Genomic DNA, 25,634 nt, shown 5'->3' with positions numbered 1-25,634 from the left:
AACAACTGCAGGCTTTGTTAATACAATCTGTAATTTGAAACTTCCCAGCTATTACTCATTGGGGTTGTTTAATCTCAGACCTATTTTACAAAATCCAGCTGGAACTTTCCTTCCAGCCCTCATGCTGGTTCATGTGAGCCATCTTTAAAGAAAGGAAAAGAGGGTCAGAGCCACGTAGCTGGTGAGAGCAACTTTCACAACCTCAGTACTGCACTGAAATGTCAGCCTGGATTTTATACTCAAGTCTCTGGAGTGGGACGATGAACCCACCAACCCTCTGACCCAGAGGTGAGAGTGTAACTCACTGTGTCACGGCCGACACAAACTGAAACGGTTTCTAAAATGAAGAATGCAGGATGCACTTCAATCACCTTAACAGGATGGGATGAATGAGTGCAAGTGATGATAAAGCTCGAACATAGAGTGAGTGGGGGTGCGACTGTGTCCCAGAAACAAAGTGCCAACTGCTACAAAATGAATAGTGGCTGCACCTTACAAGTGTGCGTTTGAGGAGGGATCCATCTTGCCCCCAGATTCAGGAAAAAATATTGTTTGAACATTCTATTGTGACATTCACAGTATAAAAAATTCAATTATTTGTAATGTAGAGCAGTCCAAACAATAGTCCAAATCTTCAACAGCCACTTTATCTGCATTCCAGAAAGCCAAGTCATTAGACAGTATGAAAAACCTCCTTGGATGATATTTTTTTTTATTCGTTCATGGGATGTGGGTGTCACTGGCAAGGCCGGCATTTATTGCCCGTCCCTAATTGCCCTTGAGAAGGTGGTGGTGAGCCGCCGCCTTGAACCGCTGCAGTCCGTGTGGTGAAGGTTCTCCCACAGTGCTGTTAGACAGGGAGTTCCAGGATTTTGACCCAGCGACAATGAAGGAACGGCCAATATATTTCCAAGTCGGGATGATGTGTGACTTGGAGGGGAACGTGCAGGTGGTGTTGTTCCCATGTACCTGCTGCCCTTGTCCTTCTAGATGGTAGAGGTCGCGGGTTTGGGAGGTGCTGTTGAAGAAGCCTTGGCGAGTTGCTGCAGTGCATCCTGTGGATGGTACACACTGCAGTTTGGAAAATATTTCCAAACATGAATCACCCACAGGTGAAAACTTCAGGAAAAGGCACCAACATCAGGTCTGAGGGACAATGTCTGAGAAAAACAATGGAGAAGAATTGTTGAAGAGAAAGAGTGGACTTTCCTGGGATCAGAAAGTCATCAGCAGAGAGGTGTAACCCAGTGAGAATAGAGGAAGGCAGAGGTCACCTCAATTACAGGATCTTCCCTACCTCCACCTCAGAAAATGTTGAGACTCTCCCTTGTATCTGGAATACATGTGGAAACATATCAGCGGGGCCTCAGTTGTTGCATCTCAAACACTCCGGGGGTAATTTCAACCCCAAGAATGGGTGAGTTGGGGGTGGGTGGGCAGTAAAAATTGTTTTTGGAGTGAGATGGCATCCTGGTTCCAACACGCCCATTTCCGAGTTTAATCCAGGTGTGTTTGGATGCTCATGCACAACAGAAGCCCAGAAATCCCACCCCAGCTTAATGCTGGCGGGCTGATAGTTAACGGGGCAATTCACCTCGTTGAAATAGTTACGGTAGGTTTTTTTTATTGAATGTTACATGTAACACCTCCAGGACAGCTTTCCCGCAGCACTTGAATCTCGTCAGGTGAAAGCAGGCGGGGAGGGCCGGACCCATGAGGTGAGGGAGGGCCTTTATTGCACTGCTTGTGGGCCTGGAGGAGCAGGAGTGCTTCATCCAAGCCCAATAAGTTCACCTGCCGCGATTGGACGACCCCCACAGATGTCCAACCCCCCCCTTGACGGGAGACCAACCCCCCCTCCCCAGATGTCCAACCCTCCCCTCGAATGGGAGACCCCTCCCTCCCGATGTCAAATCCCCCCCACCCCGCCCTTCCTACCTATCATTCCTCCCGACCTCCAAACTCCTGTGTGGCTACGATCTTCTGCCGACCCGATCACCTCCGGCCCGCAGCCTCTCACCTCCCTCCCATGTCCTCCCGGCCCATGATCTCTCCCTTCCTCCCTCCTCTCCGATTCCTGGCTGCGTTCCCTCCCGACGGGCAGCCAGCCTGTCAATCGGCCCGGCTGTCGCATGGGAAACCCTGAAGCAAAATGAATTGCCTTCAGTTGAGTTGCGATCGCAGATTCCGACGTTCAATTCGCTTCCAGGTCCCTCACACGGACATCTATCCACAGGCAGTGCAATAAAGGCCCTCCCTCACCTCACCGATCCGTCCCTTCCCGCCTCCCTTCACCTGACGAGATTCAAGAGCCGTGGAAAAGCTGTCCTGGAGACATTAAATTCCCGGCTCCATGCGAAAATCATGCCCTCCTTCTCCACACACCTTGAGACAGAAAAGCCAGTGAAGATGTGCAGTCCACAGGCCTGGTTCTAATGAAAGAAAGAGCTTGAATTTCTATAGCGCCTTTCACAACCTCAAGACACCCCAAAGCATCAAACAAGCAATGAAGCAGTTTTTGAAGTGTCATCATGTTGTAAAGTCGGCAAATACTGCAGCCAATGTACACACCAGATCCCACAAATAGCAATGAGATAAAAGACCAGATAATCTGTTTTAAGATGTTGGTTGAGGGATAAATGTTGCCCAGGACACTGGGGAGAACTCACCTGCTCATCTTCATGCGATCTTTTACGTCCACCTAAGAGGGCATATGGGGGGTCTTGGTTTAATGTTTGATCTGAATGACACCACCTCCAAGAGTGCAGCACTCCCTCAGTACTGACCCTCCGACAGTGCAGCACTCCCTCAGTGCTGACCCTCCGACAGTGCAGCTTTCCCTTAGTACTGACCGTCTGACAGTGCAGTGAGCCCTCAGTACTGACCCTCTGACAGTACAGCACTCCCTCAGTATTAACCTCCGACAGTGCAGCGCTCCCTCAGTACTGACCCTCCGATAATACAGCACTCCCTCAGTATTAACCTCCGACAGTGCAGCGCTCCCTCAGTACTGACCCTCCGATAATACAGCACTCCCTCACTATTAACCTCCGACAGTGCAGCGCTCCCTCAGTACTGCACTGATGTTTCAGCCTAGGTTATGTGTTATAGTCTCGAATGGGGCTCGAACCCACAATCCTCTGACTCAGAAGCATGAATGCTACCACTGAGCGAGGGTGACACCAGGTTACCTGACATACAAACATATGAAAAGACCCACTGGTCCATCCAGTCTGACGCATATAGTTGTGATGCCTGGTGTGTCACGACCCAGACACTCCACACCCACCTGGAGCCATGTCAGCTCCCGGGAGAGGCTAAAAACCCGAGCCAATTAGTGTCAAAAAGCTGGAAAGTTCCTCTCAGACCCCTTTAGGTGATCGCAACTAGTCCAGGGGACCACTTAGACCTTGATTTATATTACTAGATACCTACCTCTTGTACCGGGTGATCTCCGCCCCAGCCAGGCACAGGTCCAGCCTTGAAGGAATTCAGTGAATCTGCGTTCACCGCACAAGCGGCAACCTGTTCCACAGGCCCACTATTCTCTGGGAAAAGAAGAACGGCCTAAAATCCAGCCTGGTCATGGCCTTTACATCCCTTCCTCCAACTACCACTAACAGCAGAGTGATTGCAGCTAACATCAGCACTTAGTTACAGCTCTGTATTAGTTACTGATTGGTTAATAACACAGAAATATAAAAAGACCATTAGGACAGATAAGGGCAAGGAAAAGTGCAAGAAGAATCCAAGGAGGAGAAGCAACAAGAAAACAGAATAAAAGTGAATGATCAGAGGCGTAGGGTAAAGAGTCATAAATGGAGGTCAGATACAGTGAAAGATCAGAGTGGGGAATACAAGTGTAAAAAATGGGGACTGGTTAGATTGAAGGACAAGAGATGGGCCTGGATGGCCTAAAGGATTGCACAAAGGGAAAAGCCTATGCTAAAGTGTTCCCCATGCTCCAAAGACCATCTTGCTTCCGATGGAATGTTTACCGTTAATGTCAAGCCTATCAGTTATGTTTTAGCGATGCAGCTTTTCATGTAGGATGGCTGACCTGAAGAGTAACGCTACTCAATTCCATAAACATTTTAACATTGTAATGGGGATCATTTCAGTCATGAGATCTGCATGTGACCAGCAGGCCTGCTGAAATGTACTAATGCTGCTGATTGTGTTTTACTATTCCACAAAATACAAGCAGTCAAAGTCAGAAAAAGATGCCTGACCATCAGGCTGAGTTATAAGTTGGCGTGTCAAAGTGATTTTTTTCTAAAGGGTACCAGGAGTTGGGTGCTGCTGGTTTTTATATGTTGTTTTCGGGATGTAGGTAATGCTGGAATGGCATTTATTTCTAGTGGGCCTGAGAGAGTGGTGATGAGCCTTCTTGTGTTGCAACTGGCTTGCAAGGCCACTCCAGAGGGCATTAAGAGTGGGGGCTCAATTCACAACATCTGGGTTGCTGGTCCAGGACCAGAACCATCATTCTACTGTACCCTAGTACAGTCCTGTTTTGCTGCATTGACACACTTTTTAGCTGACTTATAGAATCCTATATTGATGTAGTTATGTTTTGTAAAATGTGTGCACTAAAATCCTAAGTTTTAGATCTTAAAAACATACTCTTGATTTCATGCGATTCTCTGTATGACTGCATCATGAAAGGTCGCACAGAATAATGACCCACAATTTACAATGCCAGATTGGAAACAGTAAACTATATTTTATTGCTGCTCTGTTGCATGTCCTGGTATATAATGGCTCCAGGACTGCAAGGGATACTGGAAAATGGGAAACTAACACTCTAAGTATTCCTTTTGTGAATCACGTTCTATTCAAGAATAATACTTGCGGGTTTTGTCACTTTACTACCTACAGTGGAAAATAATAAGTTTATAACTATCAGGAATATGCCTGAAGGTTTTAAGATATTCCTAATCTCAGAGACACAAACTAATTGCACTTTCCGTATATGAGGTTGGAATTTGACACTCTACTACGTGACTTCTGTTAAAGTATTGGATCTGATTCTCTCCTCACCATTTCTAGTAATTACTCACTTGTTCCAGGATTCAGTGGGTATGTATCGTGAAGCAGGTAATGAACCATTTGCTTCTGAAAACAACACATTTTAACACAGGCTGTGACTTTTTCATTTTCAAAAAACAGAAGTTTGTGACATTTCAGGGCCAAGTGAATGCAGGGCCTTCTGGGTATGTTGGGTTTCTCACATTGTCAGCAATGCCAATCAGAGTGAAATGTAATCAAGGCAGGTGCACTGTACAGCAGCACTGGCACAGTGTTGCAGACCTCAGCTCACTCAGTGCCTGTTGAGACCTCACCACATGTCTCAGCACCATTAATGGAGGTGCATCCTGGTTGATTCATCCGTTCCTTGTGCATTCTAACAAATCCAACCTTGCAGAAATCGCACTGTTCAAACAACAAGGAAAATAGTAAAGCAGCTTTTACCCAATTTTAGCATACGAGGAGGGGAGGTTTATTCTGTCCATTGATGGACGCTGTAAGAAACCTGTTGACTCTCTTGTACACGCACAGACTGCTCGCTGTGAACTCATCCAGATCACTGACCAGAGCAACATCAGTTGATGTAAGTTATAGGCACCATGATGTAAGCAATCAGCCACGAGGATCCATTTTGTCATGTGACACCTTGCTATTTTGGAAAGTTCCTGGATGTGGTGTGGACTGTGAGCACAGAGAGACAACTGGTCTGTGAACAGCATGTACTGATTGAGAGAAATTTCCTTGCAGTGCAATCTCCGAGAGCTGATGGCCCATGATAAGATACAATAAAAATCGAGGAGTAGGAGGCAGTTGATATGGGATTTACAGATGAGAAATGAGAATTGGCACTCAGTGCCTTGTGGAATGTAGAAAATGCACAGAAATGCAGTTCATGGCACTGAAACAGACCTCTGTCTACATTGCTCCATCTTTATTCTGTTTCTGGCCCAGTTTTCTCCCTTCTCTGTCCCTTGCTGTGGTACAGATGCAGAGTTGTCAGACGTAGACAATCCTCTGGTACTTCACCCAGTGGCCATTCTTAATGTGTGTACCTGGTATTTGAGTGTTGGAAGGCTGTTCAATTGCAGAAGACTTCACGTTCCTAACTCGTCCACACCTCATGGCAACACATTTTGCAGCACGAGCCGCTGGACAGAGATCAGGAGCAAGGTTCCTGGTTGATTTTTTTTGCCCTCCCTATCCAAGGAACAATGTGGCCAATCTCTACTACCGTCCTGGCCGGGATCAGCTGACCAGCACAGATTGGAGATGGAACCTGGGATATTCCTGGCCTGTATCCCTCAGTAATGGTACATTTACCCACTGAGCCATCAGAGGAGTCATAGAATCATAGACTGATACAACATAGAAGGAGGCCATTCAGTCCATCGTGCCTGTGCTGGCTCTTTGAAAGAGCTATCCAATTAGTCCCACTCCCTTTTCCCATAGCCCTGCAAATTTTTCCCTTTCAAGTATTTATCCAATTCCCTTTTGAAAGTTATTATTGAATCTGCTTCCACCGCCCTTTCAGGCAGCGCATTCCAGATCAGAACAACTCGCTGCTTAAAAAAAATTTGTCCTCATCTCCCCTCTGGTTCTTTTGCCAATTATCTTAAATCTGTGTCCTCTGGTTACCGACTCTCCTGCCACTGGAAACAGTTTCTCCTTATTTACTCCATCAAAACCTTTCATGATTTTAAACACTTTTATCAAATCTCCCCTTAACGGTAATACCCTGCTCTTCTCCCTATAAGTGAGAGCTGGAGTGCTGTCTGCAGTATTTGACTTATAGACCAATCATTACTCTCAGTTCTGTACCTGCTTGGTCCCATCTCTGAGATGTGGAGATGCCGGTGATGGACTGGGGTTGACAATTGTAAACAATTTTACAACACCAAGTTATAGTCCAGCAATTTTATTTTAAATTCACAAGCTTTCGGAGGCTTCCTCCTTCGTCAGGTGAACGATGTGAAAAGGCTCTGCATCTCTGAGAGGCAGAGCCTTTTACAGGCAGAGCCTCACACTGTCTGCACACACACAGACGAACCTGAACATACTCATTAGTCTTCAGGAGTGGACACAATTGAGGTGTCTAAAAGCAGAAGAAATGTTGGATATGGAAATGAGACTATGGGTAGTGTCAGGAAGACACAGCCATTGTTCCATTATCAACAGGATATTTTAATTTGTTATCCCACTGGTTTGTTGGGCCAGTAATAAATTAGTTAGCCCTTAGTTGAGGCTAGGTATTAACTGAGATCATGTGAAGTGATGAGCATTACCTTCCAGGTCAACACTCACTCAACAGGAGGAGGCCATTCAGCCCCTCGAGCCTGTTCCGTCATTCAGTTAGATCATGGCTGATCTGTACCTTAACTCCATTTACCTGCCTTTGCTCCATATCCCTTGATATCCTTACCCAACAAAAATCTATCAGTCACACCACACGTATGGTATAGAACGCACACACTCAGGGAGTGTTCAGTCCCAGGTTTACTGAGTGGAAAAACCAATGTCACTATCAATATCAGCATTGCCGTTAATTATAAACAGAGAGAAGCAGACAGAGGCACTCGTGCACACCATGAATAACAGGATTCTCTGCCAATCTTTGAGCGACATGAAACTCTGACTGTTGAAACAATCCAAGAATTATACTGACCCAAAACAGAAAATGTTGGACAAGCTCAGTTGGTTGGACATCAGCTTAAAAGAGAAACACTTTCAGTTGTATATCCTTCATTATATAAATCTCCCACTCGTGATGTTGGTCTCCATCCCTAACATTAACCTGCCTTTTGTGTTCTCAGATGATGAAGGACCTGCTCTATATCTCCAGCATTTCCCTTTCTGTCTCAGGTGTTTTTTTAATCTGGAATCACACTGAACACCCTGTAGCTTTCCTCTGCTAATCCAAGTAACCTGTCCCTAACCTCCCCTCTTTATTCATTATGGAATCTGAACTGAGTGGATATGTTTTTGGATCCAACCTGTTGGGCTCGATTCAGAACCAGACGTCTCATGCTGACAGGCAACAGGTTGGGCAGCCTCCGGGATTTTGACCCGAGTGCATCAGCTCAACCAGCCCGAGACAAGCAGAAATAGAACTGGATTCTTGAGATTAGAGACCCCCTCCGTGGGACTGTGTATGGAATGTTCTCCCACGTGCTGAAACCTTATTCCCCCCCCACCAAGCCCCCAAGGGTTGAGAATATTTCTTTAAAAGGGTGTTACTGAGCCCAGGCTCTGTGGCGGGTTGCCTGCAGCTTTTGGAGCATCTTATATACAGTAAAATATGGCAGAGTGAAGGCAAGCAGCCAGGTTTCCACCGACTGATATTTGCTCACACTGACAGAGATCGTCTTCAAGCAACAATCTCCAGGGACTATTCAGCTCCAGCACTGGGATAACTATTCTGCACCAAACTAGCAGCGGCTGGCCAGCAGTACATGCCCCTCCAAGAGGGTAAGTGCCTATTTGATAGTCAGTACAGTGCAGGCTTCTGACCCATTCAGTGTGTCTGGGTTTGTCTCAGCACAGAACAAAACTCGGGTTGCTGGTTCTAAAGCTTTGAACTTTAATAACTAACTGGACTATATTGTGTGGAGAGTTTCAACGGTTGTTTACATCAGGTTTCTGGTCAAGGGCAGCTTACAGACACAACACAGCCCAGAACACAGAGCAGACATAGCACAGGCCCGCATCTCAGGGTTTTAGTCAGCTAGGGACCATCTCCCAACCAAAAATCTCCAACTTTTAGATGGAAGGTGGCAATTAGTGTGTAAGAAATGTTCACTGTAATCGTAACTGTAGATGCTGAGAGGTTGTTTCCCCTGGCTGGAGAGTCTAGAACTAGAGGCATAGTCTCAGAACAAGGGGTCGGCCATTTATGACTGAGATGAGGAGGAATTTCTTCACTCAGAGGGTTGTGAATCTTTGGAATTCTCTACCCCAGAGGGCTGTGGATGCTGAGTCGTTGAATATATTCAAGACTGAGATGGATAGATTTTTGGACTCTAGGTATATCAAGGGATATGAGGATCGGGCAGGAAAGTGGAGTTGAGATCGAAGATCAGCCATGATCTTGAATGGCGGAGCAGGCTCGAGGGGCTGTGTGGCCTACACATGCTCCTATTTCTGATGGAACCAAAGGATTTATCCTTTCCGAAAGAGGAATGATAGGTTGGCTGGACAGCAAGGTCTGTAATAGGACAGTGGGAGCAATGATTGGACAGTGGGGTGTGTATTGGGCAGTCGGAGTGATGATTGGACAGTGGGGGGTGTTTCTGGGCAGTGGGAGTGATGATTGGACAGTGGGGTGTGTATCTGGGCAGTGGGAGTAATAATTGGACTGTGGGGGGGGTGTTTCTGGGCAGTGAGAGTGATGATTGGACAATGGGGTGTATTTCTGGGCAGTGGGAGTGATGATTGGACAGTGGTGTGTATCTGGGCATTGGGAGTGATGATTGGACAATGGGGTGTATTTCTGGGCAGTGGGAGCAATGATTGGTCAGTGGGGTGTATTTCTGGGCAGTGGGAGCAATGATTGGACAGTGAGGTGTATTTCTGGGCAGTGGGAGCAATGATTGGTCAGTGGGGTGTATTTCTGGGCAGTGGGAGCAATGATTGGTCAGTGGGGTGTATTTCTGGGCAGTGGGAGCAATGATTGGACAGTGAGGTGTATTTCTGGGCAGTGGGAGCAATGATTGGTCAGTGGGGTGTATTTCTGGGCAGTGGGAGCAATGATTGGTCAGTGGTGTGTATTTTTGGGCAGTGGAAGCAATGATTGGTCAGTGGGGTGTGTATTTCTGGGCAGTGGGAGCAATGATTGGACAGTGAGGTGTATTTCTGGGCAGTGGGAGCAATGATTGGTCAGTGGGGTGTATTTCTGGGCAGTGGGAACAATGATTGGTCAGTGGGGTGTATTTCTGGGACTTGGGGTCTGTTGCTGAACAATGTGGGGTCTGTGGCCAGACTTTGGGACAATGAGACCGTGGCCAGATGGACTGTTCAAACTCTTTGCTGTTTTTTCAGAAGGGATGGAAATTATTGCTTTGAGACGTTCCCTTAGCTCTCCCAGTGATGTTTCCCAGTCATGTACCAAGCTGCCTGATAACGTTTAGCTGAGGTTGGGAGATGAACACCCAGGGTTAGGGAGTAGCTTGTAAAAAGCTGTTTGCTCCTCCACGCACACAAACCAGCTCGGGCCTGTTTTGTTGGGGGCAGACTCCCCTTTGCCAATCAGAGCCTGATTTCAGCGTCAAGAGAACATTTTCACAGCAAAATCCCTAAAACATAGTATCAGTACATTTCCTGTGAACATCCACATTTTCAACAATCAATTTAGATAAATACCTTGTTTTATAACAGCTCTGTAGTTAATTATTTACTGATTTAATAATCTCTCAGTCACAAATCAAGCAGATTTATCAATAGCTGATCACGTACATCATTCATTTGCAGCATAAGTTGATTTAATAAAAGTAAACAATGCGGCACCCTCCTGGCTCCGTGAATGCATAGCCCACGATGGGACACAACCATTCACATCCAAAGGGCCCCAATTCCATCTCAATTACTTGCACAATGAGCTGATCTCACCCAAGGCACCAGTGTTAATCCCTGAAAAGCCTCAGCAAAACCTCAAATAAAAACTGAACAAGCTGTAAAGACTCAGCAGGTCAGGCAACATCCGTGGAAAATCAGCTGCCAGCTTTCCAAACTGCTGGTCCTTCCTCAAGACCAGGACATATTACAGAAGAGCAGCATTTAAAAAGGACCCTGATGTCATTTTGGTAGTGTTCAGTGCAGGGCCTGAGTCCTGGACCCACATTATACAGAGTGGGAGACGGCCAGGACTGATGTCACTCGAAGGGGTTGCTGGAGGCAGATCCAGCAACGTTAAATGTTAATTGTAAACAATTTTACAACACCGAGTTATAGTCCAGCAATTTTATTTTAAATTCACAAGCTTTCGGAGGCTTCCTCCTTCCTCAGGTGAACATTGTTGGAATGTTAAGGTATTTGGCAGTTTTGTGGCTTCAGTTTTATTATAATTGCTCTCCCTGCTCCTTGCTCATAATTCCCCACCCCTTTACTAATACTCTCTGCCAATCTGCCAATCCCTGGGATGGCAGGACTGTCGTATGAGGAGAGATTGGGTCGACTCGGCCTGTATTCACTCGAGTTTAGAAGAATGAGAGGGGATCTCATTGAAACATAAAATTCTGACAGGGCTCGACAGACTGGATGCAGGGAGGATGTTTCCCCTGTCTGGGGGGTCCAGAACCAGGGGTCACAGTCTCAGGATACGGGGTAGGACATTTAGGACTGAGATGAGGAGAAATTTCTTCACTCAGAGGGTGGTGAACCTGTGGAATTCTCTACCACAGAAAGCTGTGGAGGCCAAGTCACTGAATATATTTAAGAAGGAGACAGATAGATTTCTAGACACAAAAGGCATCAAGGGGTATGGGGAGAGAGCAGGAATATGGAATTGAGATAGAGGATCAGCCATGATCATATTGAATGGTGGAGCAAGCTCGAAGGGCCGAATGGTGTACTCCTGCTCCTATTTTCTATGTTTCTATGTTTCTAATCCCCCAATTGGCCCTCCCCTTAAACCCATTGCTGCCCTCACAGTGCTGGAAATGCCATCGCTCTGCCCACTGCTCGCCCAATGTATGCCAAAGACCAAAATCTGGGCCCTAACATCACACCCATTCTACTCTCCAGTGCCCCAGTGCCAAGATGTCCTACCATATGCTCTACCTTCCCCTGTCCCTAATCGGTACAACAATGTCTGAACACTGTGCATCTCAGGAACAGATTGCAAGCAACTCTTGTCTCCCATACATTTCAGCAGCTCCTTTCCCAGGAAACCTGAAACCTTAATGGGATCAGCTTTGGAAGATCTCAGCTGGCCCATTGTATGGAGCTTGGAATAATTTTATGTCAGGAAGTGTGGGCTGAACCTGCCCTTCTAGCCCTGGGTGAGTCATCCCTCCTGCAAGTCAATTAGGGAGCAGTCTTAAGACTCATCCTGTAATCCAGACGGAGAATATCATGGAGCAGAGAGTGTCCAAGACTCAACCACATGCCTGGCTGGAAGGGGATATGGAGGGGAGAGCAGCCCAGACTCATCCCATAGGCCCAGCTGGAGGAATGTGTGAGTGAATTGGTCGCATGCCTAGCTGAAGGAGCTTGCAGGTGGAAAGTGACCCAGCCCCACATCTCCAGTCTGAGCTCAGTGCGAGCTGGAGTATGACCCAGACTCAGTCCTCATGTCCAGCCAAAGGAAGACATAGGCAGAGAGATTCATCCCATACACCCAGCCTGATTAGGGTATGGGGCAGACCAATCCCAGAGGCAGGAAGCCATCGGGTAGATGGGTCCAGACCAATCCCAGGATGCAGAAAGGCTTTTAAAAGGATGAAATGGTCAGGAAAAAATAAAGTTAAAAATGAAAAGTAGGCAGTGGGAGCCTTGGTGGAGTTGGCAGAATCCTGTGTGGCCCACACGTCGCAGGTTAAATGGGGCCGACTGTTCTTCAGATCTCTTTGTTTTCTCTGAACAGGAATTTCTATGAGAAAGTATTTGATTCTGAGGAATGACAAGAGTAGGTGGGGACGGTACCAGCCGCTGCGTTCACTCCCCAGAAGCAGACTCCAGAGTTGATGTCCTCACATCAGTTTCAAACTGAGCATTCCAACTTTACGTGCTGTAGTTTATGGGTGAAATTTTATACTAGCACAATAAGTTACCTGTTTATACGAAGTAAACCAGGGAATAAAGGAGGGTTTGACTGAACAATGTCGCCCCACTGCAGGCAACCAGTGCAGTGGACTCCTTACCTACTCTGTTCCCTCGAGCTGTCCTCATTGGTGAGGAGGGAGTGACAGCCCAACTCACAGGGATTTTCACAGATGCCGACAGGTCTGATGCACAACTCTTCCTGGGAAAGAGGAGTTCAAACACTGAAGAGTCCAATCCCCTTATGCTGTAGTTACCAGGTAACCCCGACTCCAGCACTATAATAACCAGGTAACCCCGACTCCAGCACTATAGTAACCAGGTAACCCCGGCTCCAGCACTATAATAACCGGGTAACCTCGACTCCAGCACTGTAGTTACTGGATAACCCCACCTCCAGGGCTGTAGTTACCAGGTAACCCCGACTCCAGGGCTGTAGTTACCAGGTAACCCTGACTCCAAGGCTGCAGTTACCGGGTAACCCTGACTCCAGGGCTCCAGTTACCGGGTAACCCTGACTCCAGGGCTGTAGTTACCGGGTAACCCTGACTCCAGGGCTGTAATTACCAGGTAACCCCGACTCCAGGGCTGTAATTACCAGGTAACCCCGACTCCAGGGCTGTAGTTACCGGGTAACCCCGACTCCAGTGCTCCAGTTACCGGGTAACCCCGACTCCAGGGCTGTAGTTATTGTGTATGGAATATCCAAGTTTAGAAGTGATGAAAAGCAGGCCAGCTGATCATTGAACTCCCCAGGATAAGAGCTGAGATCAATTCATATTTGACAGTGGTATTTGTCGGTTGGATCTGGGCCCTCTGAGTTGGGCAGAGAATTCTGGTCATAGCAAGACCCCTAGTCCCCAAATTCGAGCATGCCTTCTAGAGTAAAACTTACAGGGTCCCTGATCATGGCCTCAGGCTGCACCATCTTCTTTTTATCAATCTTTGGGATGTGGGCGCCGCTGGTGAGGCCGGCATTTATTGCCCATCCCTAATTGTCCTTGAGAAGGTGGTGGTGAGCCGCCTTCTTGAACCGCTGCAGTCCGTGTGGTGAAGGTTCTCCCACAGTGCTGTTAGGAAGGGAGTTCCAGGGTTTTAGCCCAGTGACGATGAAGGAACAACGATATATTTCCAAGTCGGGATGGTGTGTGACGTGGGTTGGATCATGTTGTGTCACATTATGTTGCATTGCATTGAGACGTCCTGGGTCAGGTTGAGTTGTATGACAGTGTATTCTATGGGGTTGTGTTGTGTTACGTTGCATTGTGATGTGTCATGTCAAGGTTGGAATCTGTTAGGTTGCAAATGTACATGAACATTGCTTACTTTGGCCTTGTATTTGTAGAAAGGACTGAGTTCTGGACCATGCAAGGAGCTGATATACCAAACTGTTTGTTCCTCAGGTGCAGCTTAAACAAGCGGACGACTCATTGTTATCTTTGGAAAATCGAAGCTGGTTTGGAAGAATCATTTGCACGGTGTACATGGTCTCAGTTTCTCAATTTGTCGGAGTTTAGGATCCATCCCGTCCCCTCCCATTGTACCAAATATCCAACTTATTATCATAGGAAAATATTCTTCCACTGAAGCCAGTACCTGTGTTGGTGGAATTTACATTAATTAACAGGTGTCATGTGGTTTTCTGAAATCTGTGTGCCACATACACGGGGGCAATTTTAACCTAAGCTGCCCGTCGGGAAACCGACAGGATCGGGTGCAAGGCTGGTTTTACTCCCTGTCCGACTCTACTCTCCACTGAAGTCAGTATTGGGTGGGGTGGAAAACCAGCGTCCCACCCGATCCCGTGGGATTCCCGCCCGGTGAGTTAGGTTAGAATTACCCCCGTAGTATCTGATGTCCTTCTCCCATGCACCATTTGCACCATTATTCACAGTGGAATCTTGTCCACCGCTCAGTGTGTTGACAGGCGTAGGTATGAAGCTCACTGCACTGTTTACCCCACTTGAGATAGCGGTGGAAAAATGAATTGAGGTCAAGTTTTTGGGGTCAGGTTTTTATAGGTTACACAACAGACACAGTTTCGTTGTGTGGTTGTGACCGTGATGTGACTTCTTTGCTGGAGTTTTTGTACTTCCTCCTGTACCTGCAGTGAAAGTCACGTAGCCTGCACCATGCGAAACAGCTGCACTGAACCCTGTGGCTGAGACCCTGACAGTTTCCTGTCATCCCACTGACTCCAGCCTACACTAGCACAGCTCACAAAGCATTCACAGGTCTTCACAACTGCTTTCAAAGCCGGAATGAGTCTGACACACAGGTCGTGCCTCATGTGTCTGAGGCTCCGCGCCCCACACTGCCCCATGTCTCAAAGTTAGACCCTCTGTTGTTGGAAACCTTTCCTGTCACTTTAAAAAAAAATGATGAATCTAAAGTCCCTGATGTGCACGTGGGATGATGAGGACCCAGTGAGGACAGTGAGAATGAAATCCTTCCCCCAGTGCCACACAGGGTGAGAGGGTAAGCTCGGCACCCACCAACCCCAGTCTGTCAAGAGACAAAGACCATAGCACCTCATGATCGATTTCTATTAATCAGGGATTGTAACAACATCTAAACCCCACCCCACCCCCCCAATAGTAACAGCAGTGACAGCTGCTGAAAGACTCCCTTAGACATGAGGCTACACAGTGTCCTAACAGGTGTTAGACTAATTATCAAGCGTTCTGTGCTCATGTGAAGCTGTTGTACACACTGGGTTTACAGGCTCTCAGCTGGCGGTGAACAGAAACTGAGGCTTAATGTAGCAGCAAAGATCTTCAACATGATCAGCAACAAGTAATGACTCCCTGCATTTCGGAAAGAGTGGGTGAGTCAGAACGGCAGCTGAAACGACAATGAACTCTTCCAGAAAACCATAACCTTACAGGTAATAACTTTCCAGGAAATATCGGCAGTGATAAAAATTCCCCGTTGCAAGTGATCACACAGCAGACTGGTGTTCTGAGTGTTTGAGACGGTGCTGTAGGATGGTCGTCCCCCACTGTCTGCTGTCGGTGTTTGGGAGTTTCGGTTCAGTCATACTTTACCTCGTAGCAAACACATCTGCATAGAAATGTAAGAATTGAAACTGAGAACTAGGGCCTGTCATATTCTCCAAACTTTAATATTCTCAGTACAGAAACTCACACTGTGTACAATAGTCTGGCAGTGGTGCAGGGTCTCGAATCTCAAATTAAATGAGAATCGGAGCAGCAAGGAGAAACAATTTCAATTTTATGAACTGAATCGCACTGAGTGAAAGGCCCAAGTCCGATTAGAGGATGGGAACGTTTATGACAAGAAAGATTAGATAGTGAAAAGGCCTATCACAGCCCATGTATACTCTACTCTTTAAATAGACTTTACCACACTGATCAAATCAGTCCCCTTTGAATGGGATGACATGTGATAGGGATTAAAATTGACTCCACAATCACTCATCACTTAAACTGCACCTCCCACAGTCTCCTTTCTCCGGTGGGAGTCTGGGTGATGTGGTGTTTGTCTGAAGCATTCCAGCATCTTTGAACTGTCCCTAATCGATGAGACAAAGCATCAGCTGCAACAATTGTGAGCGTCAGCTGCACAAAGCTAAAGGCATTCCAGGATATGGGAGCTATGCTTAGACATTCCCTAAGATGAGTGTGGGTGGTGCAGTGTATTGGAATATTAACATGTGCTAGCAGGGAGCGGTGGGTGTCCAGTGTGGTTGGAATCTACTCCTATAGCTTTAATTTCCTGTCTTTTGCCACGTCACTGTGAGGAGGCATTGAGCAGAGTCCAAATACCTCTCCATAGAGTGGGAAAGAGATCAATCTGGGCAACTTCAAGTGGATCAATGGAGACACAGGAGCAGCCTGCCCACTGTCTATCTCCGACAGGGGTGGGGGCTGGCACTGGCACTGGCACTGGCACTGGCACTGGCAGAGCTTGGGAGAAAATAACAAATAGAGAGAGAAAAAAATAAAACAAGTCCTCAAAGATAAAACTTCCTTTCATTTTAATCTCTGCCCTTCCCCAACATATCTCGGCAGCCTATCTTTATGCTCTTTGGACTCTGGCCTTAAGGCAACTTATTCCTGTTTAAAGGGAACTTGTTGCTGTTTAAAAGTTTTCAAGTTGCAGCACAGAAAGGCATTAAATGCTGACCTTTCACCTCTGGGGGTCTGACCCAAGGCACCAATCAGTAAGAGTGAATATAACAAGTTACAAAACAGTTTCACGGTGGGGTAACCTGGCACATTCTGCCCTCAGCAACACTACTGCCGGCCGTGAACGTATCCCAGCAGGGTATGAAGGAAAGTGACTGTGCAAAATATCCTGACATACCAGCCATTCCAAATATACCACCTTTGTTTCCCCCTTCTCTCCAACAGTTTTTCTGCTTTCCCTGGAAGGAGTTCACTTGTGCTGTGGGATGATTCCACTGGACTGCTCCTTTCCTTGGGAGAAGGTGGCAGTGTAGCCCAGTTTGATCTCCCCTCACCTGATACCGAGCCTCGCATGGGCACGCTTCAGCAGGGGGCAGTGTTCAGCTTTCCCACCCATCCCAAGGGCACCAAACCCAATTGGAGTGTCTAGACCAGCGATCTTCCAGCCTGTCTGCCTCAGCTAATCATTGTCTTTATCAACCGGGCCAATTTGTGAGAGCGAGAAGTTGCCTGCCCATGAGCTGCTCTTATGGCATCCAGCTAACAGCTTGATACAGAAAATGGCAGCGTGCACACACTTTGGCCACGTGTACACGTACAAATCAGGGTCAATAGACTCCTGGGTGTTAATGGAAGGTTCCAGCTCAAGGGGTGGCAGCGCAGAAGGGCTCATGTGAACTCACAGATCCGAAAAAGGGGTGAAATGGGAAGGGAATGTGAGTGAGTCGCTGTGCGATGATTCGGGTGCCTGTGTGTTGGAGGCTCACTGTGTGTGGAGCCCTGTCTCTTCCAGGACTATTGTGGCCCTCACTACTACCTGGTGTGGGTAGACACTTTACTCATTTAAAGCTGCTTCAGAGAAGAGAAATCTGGTGGGTGGGGATAATGTGTGGAGTATTATTACTCTGATGGGTGTGGAGTATTATTACTCTGGTGGGTGTGGAGTATTATTACTCTGGTGGGTGTGGAGTATTATTACTCTGGTGGGTGTGGAGTATTATTACTCTGGTGGGTGTGGAGTATTATTACTCTGGTGGGTGTGTGTGGAGTATTATTACTCTGGTGGGTGTGGAGTATTATTACTCTGGTGGGTGTGGAGTATTATTACTCTGGTGGGTGTGTGTGGAGTATTATTACTCTGGTGGGTGTGGAGTATTATTACTCTGGTGGGTGTGTGTGGAGTATTATTACTCTGGTGGGTGTGGAGTATTATTACTCTGGTGGGTGTGGAGTATTATTACTCTGGTGGGTGTGGAGTATTATTACTCTGGTGGGTGTGGAGTATTATTACTCTGGTGGGTGTGGAGTATTATTACTCTGGTGGGTGTGTGTGGAGTATTATTACTCTGGTGGGTGTGGAGTATTATTACTCTGGTGGGTGCGGAGTATTATTACTGTGTCAGCACTCAGTGTGTCAGCTCTTGTAAACAACCACTTTACAGTCAGTACCTTTGGGGCTTGTAATTCCAGTCTGTGCTACAGGGTAGGGACATGAGACAGCAGAGTCCCTGTGTAACACTCAGACCGACCATGATAATCGCATATATACAGGGTCCAGCACAGCTCTGCCACTACTCTCCCCTGTTATTACAGAAACCATACAACCCCTCCAGCCACTATCAACACCAACACTTACCCTTTCTGATCGTCTTCCGACAAGAGGAAATAAGGAACCTGCATTTATGTGGCAACTTTCACATTCTCAGGATGTCCCAAAACACTTCATAGCCAATGAATTCCTCTTGAAGTGCAGTCACTGTTGTTATTTAGACAGCAGCTAATTTGTGCACTATATCCCACGATAGAACAGAGAAGGTTAAGAGGAGGTTGGTTGGAGGGGTTCAAAATCATGAACAGTTTTGATAGAATAAATAAGGAGAAACTGCTTCCAGTGGCAAAAGGGTCAGTAACCAGAGGACACAGATTTAAGGTGATTGGTGACATGAGGAAACATTTTTTTACGCAGCGAGTTGTTCTGATCTGGAATGCGCTGCCTGAAAGGGCGGTGGAAGCAGATTCAATAATAACTTTCAAAAGGGAATTGGATAAATACTTGAAGGGAAAAACTTTACAGGGCTATGGGGAAAGAACGGAGGAGTGGGACACCAAGCTCTGTGTGTGAGTGTGTGTGTGTGTTTGTCTTCAGATGGTCTCTCTTCCTGTGTACCTTTGGGATGTGTGAGTGTGACTGTGCTGTACCTACTATGATACTGTGATAAGATTCCACAAGCAGCAAATTACATAAATGACCAATCAATTTTTTTCTGGTGCTTTTGATTGAGAGAGAAATATTGGCCAGACACCAGGAGAACTCTCTGCTCTCCTTTGAATAGTGCCGTGGGAACCTTTACATCCACCTGAGGGGCAGACTGGGCTTCAGTGTGACACCCGACAGTGCAGCGCTCCCTCAGTACCGCACTGGAGTTTCAGCCTAGTTTATGCACTCTGGTCCTGGAGTGGGGTTTGAACCATAAACTTCTTACTCAGAAACAAAAGCGCTATTGACTGACTCAGGCTAACACTAACAGATGAGACTAATCGATGCTGCAGCACACTATAATGTTATACACGCAGTCAGTGCTGGGGCACTCGGTCCTGTTTTACACATAGTCAGTGCTGGGACTCTCAGTCCTGTTAAACGCATAGTCAGTGCTGGGACTCTCAGTCCTGTTAAACACATAGTCAGTGCTGGGACTCTCAGTCCTGTTAAACACATAGTCAGTGCTGGGACTCTCAGTCCTGTTAAACACACAGTCAGTGCTGGGACTCTCAGTCCTGTTATACACACAGTGCTGGGACTCTCAGTCCTGTTAAACGCATAGTCAGTGCTGGGACTCTCAGTCCTGTTAAACACATAGTCAGTGCTGGGACTCTCAGTCCTGTTAAACACATAGTCAGTGCTGGGACTCTCAGTCCTGTTAAACACATAGTCAGTGCTGGGACTCTCAGTCCTGTTAAACACACAGTCAGTGCTGGGACTCTCAGTCCTGTTAAACACATAGTCAGTGCTGGGACTCTCAGTCCTGTTAAACACACAGTCAGTGCTGGGACTCTCAGTCCTGTTATACACACAGTCAGTGCTGGGACTCTCAGTCCTGTTAAACACACAGTCAGTGCTGGGACTCTCAGTCCTGTTAAACACATAGTCAGTGCTGGGACTCTCGGTCCTGTTAAACACACAGTCAGTGCTGGGACTCTCAGTCCTGTTAAACACACAGTCAGTGCTGGGACTCTCAGTCCTGTTATACACACAGTCAGTGCTGGGGCAGTGACACTCACACATCCCAAAGGTACACAGGAAGAGAGACCATCTGAAGACAAACACACACACACACTCACATACCCAACCAGCTGCTCCTTCACTGCATTGACCCTGGTTCCCTGAAGGAGACTCTCAGTTTTGGCCCCTACATAAAACACAAAGATTTTCTGAAGATTTCTGATGTTGAATTTAAGAGAGTGAAAGGATTTGAGGCAGGGAGTGACGCTGAGTTATATTATTCCAGTCATAGTTTATACTTTGTTTCTGAGATGCTGCTCTGGTCGTCAAAGAGTCAAATCCATTCCACTCAGGACATTTTTAAAACCTACCCCTTCCCATCCTGCCTGCAGTTTCCCAAATGTGTTCTGAGACAGACATCCCCAAGACTTTGTATTTCCTCATTCCAGACAGCATCACAGTGAATCTGCACACTGCCCTCTCTAAAGCCCCAGTATCCTTTCTGTGGGGTGGAGCCCAGCACTGCGCACAGTCCTCTAACTGAGGTATCATTCAGGCTCATTGTTTCCGCTTGACTTTTATATTCTATACCTCGCGTGATAAAACCCAGAAATCTGTTAGCATTTTTCACAGCTTTATTACCTGAGGTGCTGCCTTTGATGCCCTGTGAACCTGTTCCCCCAAATCCCTCTTCTCTCCCAGCACTGAGACTCCTCCCATTCACAGTATCATTACTGCTGTTATTTTTTTAACAAAATGCATCACCTCACACTGACATTGAATTCCATCGGCCACTTTTTAGCCCATTCCCCACTTATCAAAATCCCTTTGCAGCTTCCTTTGGGCTTTTAAAGAATGAACTATACTTCCTATTTTGGTATCAATTGCAAATTTCCCTCTAGACCTTCATATACATGGTGAACGGAAATGGCCCCAGAACTGAATCCTGTGGGACACCACTACCCACTTCCAACCACTCTGAAAACTGCCCTTAACTCCTACTGTTTTCTCCTTCTAACCAATTCTCTCCCTAATCCCATAACCCTTAATTTTCTCTAGTAATCTGACACCCTCTTGGAGCATTGACGTTCATCTATGTGAGGCTCAGTCCTTCCAAAGCTAGAATGCCATCCCACGATTTGTTCCTCTTTGAGAGTTTTTGATCTCAGTATTTCACACATCCTAACTGCCTGATTGTTACGTAAGAAGCCGCTCGTTATGTAACCCAACGCCTGCTGGGGGTTCCTGCTCTCTATCAGCTGCAGCACTTTAGATGTTCTCAGTCCGTAGAACAATTTACAGAAAAGGAGGATCCAGGTGAGGCTCCACTCAGAGATCACGCACTGCTTTGTGCTCACGCTTGTCTATGTCCTGAGTGGTCGATGTCAGACAGGCCATTAGGATGGGGGAGGGATGGGAAGGCAAGTGTCCCACCCACAGGGAGGCAGAGAATATTTTAACGTCGGTCCCTGTGAACATCCTTAAGCCTGGTTATAGAGCAACTCACACAACGGCCTGAGAACAGTCACCCACCTGCTGTTTCGGATGGGCAAACAACACAATGGGAGTAATGAGCTGAACCTTGAGAGAAAACAGTGACAAAAATTAATTTCTTTAATTCTGTCACCATACATAGCTGACTAAAATCTATCTTCACTCAGGGAAATGATACCCCAGCTTAAATTGGAACACTTGTGACAATATTTAGTCAAGGTGTTGTCTAAGGAAGGAGCCAATCCACTCAATTCAAATTTGAAACTTTTGTGTCATTTGTTGAAATATGTATTTGATTGGCAGCTCCTTTTGAATTTAATACAGTTATTTGAATTCACTGGGTCCTAGTAACTTTATTGAAGGTATTTATGAGCCTGTTTTTTAACTCAGTGAGTCTGCCTGGAAGAATCAAAGACAGGAGGAATGGTTGGTAAGATTGGTGGCATTGTGGACAGTGAAGAAGGTTATCTAGGATTGCAACGGGATCTTGATAAATTAGGCCAGTGGGCCGATGAATGGCAGATGGAGTTTAATTTAGATAAATGTGAGGTGATGCATTTTGGTAGATCGAATCGGGCCAGGACCTACTCCGTTAATGGTAGGGCGTTGGGGAGAGTTATAGAACAAAGAGATCTGGGAGTACAGGTTCATAGCTCCTTGAAAGTGGAGTCACAGGTGGATAGGGTGGTGAAGAAGGCATTCGGCATGCTTGGTTTCATTGGTCAGAACATTGAATACAGGAGTTGGGATGTCTTGTTGAAGTTGTACAAGACATTAGTAAGGCCACACTTGGAATACTGTGTACAGTTCTGGTCACCCTACTATTGAAAGGATATTATTAAACTAGAAAGAGTGCAGAAAAGATTTACTGGGATGCTACCGGGACTTGATGGTTTGACTTATAGGGAGAGGTTAGATAGACTGGGACTTTTTTCCCTGGAGAGTAGGAGGTTAAGGGGTGATCTTATAGAAGTCTATAAAATAATGAGGGGCAAAGATAAGGTAGATAGTCAAAATCTTTTCCCAAAGGTAGGGGAGTCTATAACGAGGGGACATAGATTTAATGTGAGAGGGGAGAGATACAAAAAGGTCCAGAGGGGCAATTTTTTCACTCAAAGGGTGGTGAGTGTCTGGAACGAGCTGCCAGAGGCAGTAGTAGAGGCGGGTACAATTTTGTCTTTTAAAAAGCATTTGGACAGTTACATGGGTAAGATGGGTATAGAGGGATATGGGCCAAGTGCAGGCAATTGGGACTAGCTTAGTGGTATAAACTGGGCGACATGGACATGTTGGGCCGAAGGGCCTGTTTCCATGTTGTAAACTTCTATGATTCTATGATTCTAGTTAGTCAGGCCAGATAGTTTCATAAATTGGTGAAAAAATAAAAAATAATCACTATCTAAGAATATTACTTATATCATAGTTCGACATAGAAATTGCAAACTATTTATTATTTCTTATTACAATGAGAAGCTAGCTACAGTTAACAACTACTGTAAAAATATATATTGTGTTACTGCTGCTACTCATTTGTTTTATTTTTGCTCAATAAATTTGTTCGGCAGTTAACGCCTCAGACAAAGCCTAGTGCAGTGTTATTCTGCTGCCTTCCGAAGACTACGTGGATCTTATCAGAGTTCAGGATGGAACCAGCAGCTGAAGTAATCTGAAAAGGGTTCTCTGTTTGTTACTTGGGTACACTGTGAATTTACCAAGATATCTGACCAAGTGAAAACCACCTGGGACATAGTCAGCTATGACTGTATCTGAAACGCAGAGTTATAATGGGCACCTTTAATATAGTGACACTGTCCCTTTAATACAGTAACTCCACCTCTTTAATATAGTGACACGGTCCCTTTAATACAGTAACCCTACCTCTTTAATATAGAGACACTGCCCCTTTAATACAGTGACTCCACCTCTTTAATATAGTGACACTGTCCCTTTAATACAATGACTCCACCTCTTTAATATAGTGACACTGTCCCTTTAATACAGTAACCCTACCTCTTTAATATAGAGACACTGCCCCTTTAATACAGTGACCCTACCTCTTTAAGAAAGTGACACTGTCCCTTTAATGCAGTGACCCTACCTCTTTAAGAAAGTGACACTGTCCCTTTAATGCAGTGACTCCACCTTTTTAAGAAAATGACACTGTCCCTTTAATACAGTGACCCTACCGCCTTAAGAAAGTGACACTGTCCCTTTAATGCAGTGACTCCACCTCTTTAATATAGTGACACTGCCCCTTTAATACAGTAACCCTACCTCTTTAATATAGAGACACTGTCCCTTTAATACAGTGACCCTACCTCTTTAAGAAAGTGATACTGTCCCTTTAATACAGTAACCCTACCTCTTTAATATAGTGACACTGTCCCTTTAAGCAATCACGGTGCAACATCTCTTCTCTATGCTCGAACGAACCCTTTTCTCTCACAGCTCAGTGTAGGTGGGGACATGGCCTCTTCCCACTGTGCCCCTTCCGTTGGACTCTAGCCGTTGCCCTGGGACTGAGCTGAGCACTATCTCGAGGAGAGCTGTAACGTGGAATTTGTGGTGAGTGTTGAAATGTTTGCCGTTGAGTAACCCTGTGTCCGACTGGAGGGAGCCTGCACACACTGGCTGCTTCAGACCATTATAGCTGACAGATCATCGAATGCAATGTTCCGACTTGCTCTCAGTTATTTTAAAGAAACAAGTGGTGACCTCATTGCACCAGCGCTCATTAAAGCTTAAAACAGACACAAAGTTAGCGGAGCGTATCCCTGGTTCGCATTCACAAGTGGCAATTTTTCCTTTTCGGATGGAAGCAAAGATATTACTGGTTGCACGCAAGTGATTGAGGGCACAGCTTTGTACAATCAGCAGCTGGGGAGAAGGTGCAAACACTCTCCTAATGCGTCCACCTTCTGCCGAGAGGACTCCAGCTCTTTCTTGGTAGTTTTATCCTGAATCAGTTCTGAGACGCTTCCCTGTCCAGCTGCACGGGCCTGGCAGACATGCCAGTCCGCGTGTGTGCAGTCTGCGACTGGGAACTTGTGGCTTCAGACACCCTGATTCCGACCAGCCTGTCTCCGACCGTGAGTCCAGACCCAGGTCCAGCGTAACAAAGTCAAATCTAAACCCTGTAACTTCGAACTCATTCGAAACAGTGCGTGTTGGCAGCATCCTGCATTGCGATGTCACTGCGGGGGATTATGTGCAGTAACATCGTACGTCTATGATTCTGTTACAGAGGAAATCTCCTCTTGTATGACTTCAAGAACGGCTGCAAGGTGGGACGGACTCTCAGATCGCCAGTGCCTATCAGATGCAGGCCATCACTCAATGAACAACAAGCAAAATCCTTCCACACATTTTCAGATTGCCAGTGGAAATGTGTGGATAGGGCTAACAATTCTGTTAAGACGACATCACAGTAACTGGTCTCAGCTGCAAAACACAACTACCTGAAGGGCACCAAATGCTCAGCCTGGTGTTTACTGCAGGGTCAACTTGAAAAAGTTGGCTGGTAAAAGCTAGTTAGTAAATAAACCAAATGATCTGCAACTGCACCCCAGTCAGAGTCAGTGTCTGTGGAACTGTACCCCAGAGAGAGTCAGTGTCTGTGGAACTGTACCCCAGAGAGAGTCAGTGTCTGTGGAACTGTACCCCAGAGAGAGTCAGTGTCTGTGGAACTGTACCCCAGTGAGAGTCAGTGTCTGTGGAACTGTACCCCAGTCAGAGTCAGTGTCTGTGGAACTGTACCCCAGTGAGAGTCAGTATCTGTGGAACTGTACCCCGGAGAGAGTCAGTGTCTGTGGAACTGTACCCCAGAGAGAGTCAGTGTCTGTGGAACTGTACCCCGGTGAGAGTCAGTCTCTGTGGAACTGTACCCCAGTGAGAGTCAGTGTCTGTGGAACTGTACCCCAGTGAGAGTCAGTGTCTGTGGAACTGTACCCCAGTGAGAGTCAGGGTCTGCGGAACTGTACCCCAGT

The 25,634-nt window shown here is 46.5% G+C and overlaps 1 long non-coding RNA gene across 1 annotated transcript; it reads left to right on the top strand.

The window, feature by feature from the left end:
* Nucleotides 1-7,767: 7,767 nt before the first annotated feature.
* LOC137304264 (uncharacterized) lies at nt 7,768-25,108 on the top strand. The gene is made up of 5 exons (XR_010958533.1): nt 7,768-8,496; nt 14,187-15,670; nt 23,214-23,309; nt 24,097-24,213; nt 24,893-25,108. It is a non-coding gene; the product is annotated as an uncharacterized lncRNA (long non-coding RNA).
* The last annotated feature ends 526 nt before the right edge of the window (nt 25,109-25,634 follow it).

Source organism: Heptranchias perlo, chromosome 37, assembly GCF_035084215.1.
Source record: "Heptranchias perlo isolate sHepPer1 chromosome 37, sHepPer1.hap1, whole genome shotgun sequence".
Lineage (NCBI taxonomy): Eukaryota > Metazoa > Chordata > Chondrichthyes > Hexanchiformes > Hexanchidae > Heptranchias > Heptranchias perlo.
The sequence above is the reverse complement of the archived record's forward strand: the minus strand, read 5'-3'. Positions and strand labels throughout refer to the sequence as shown.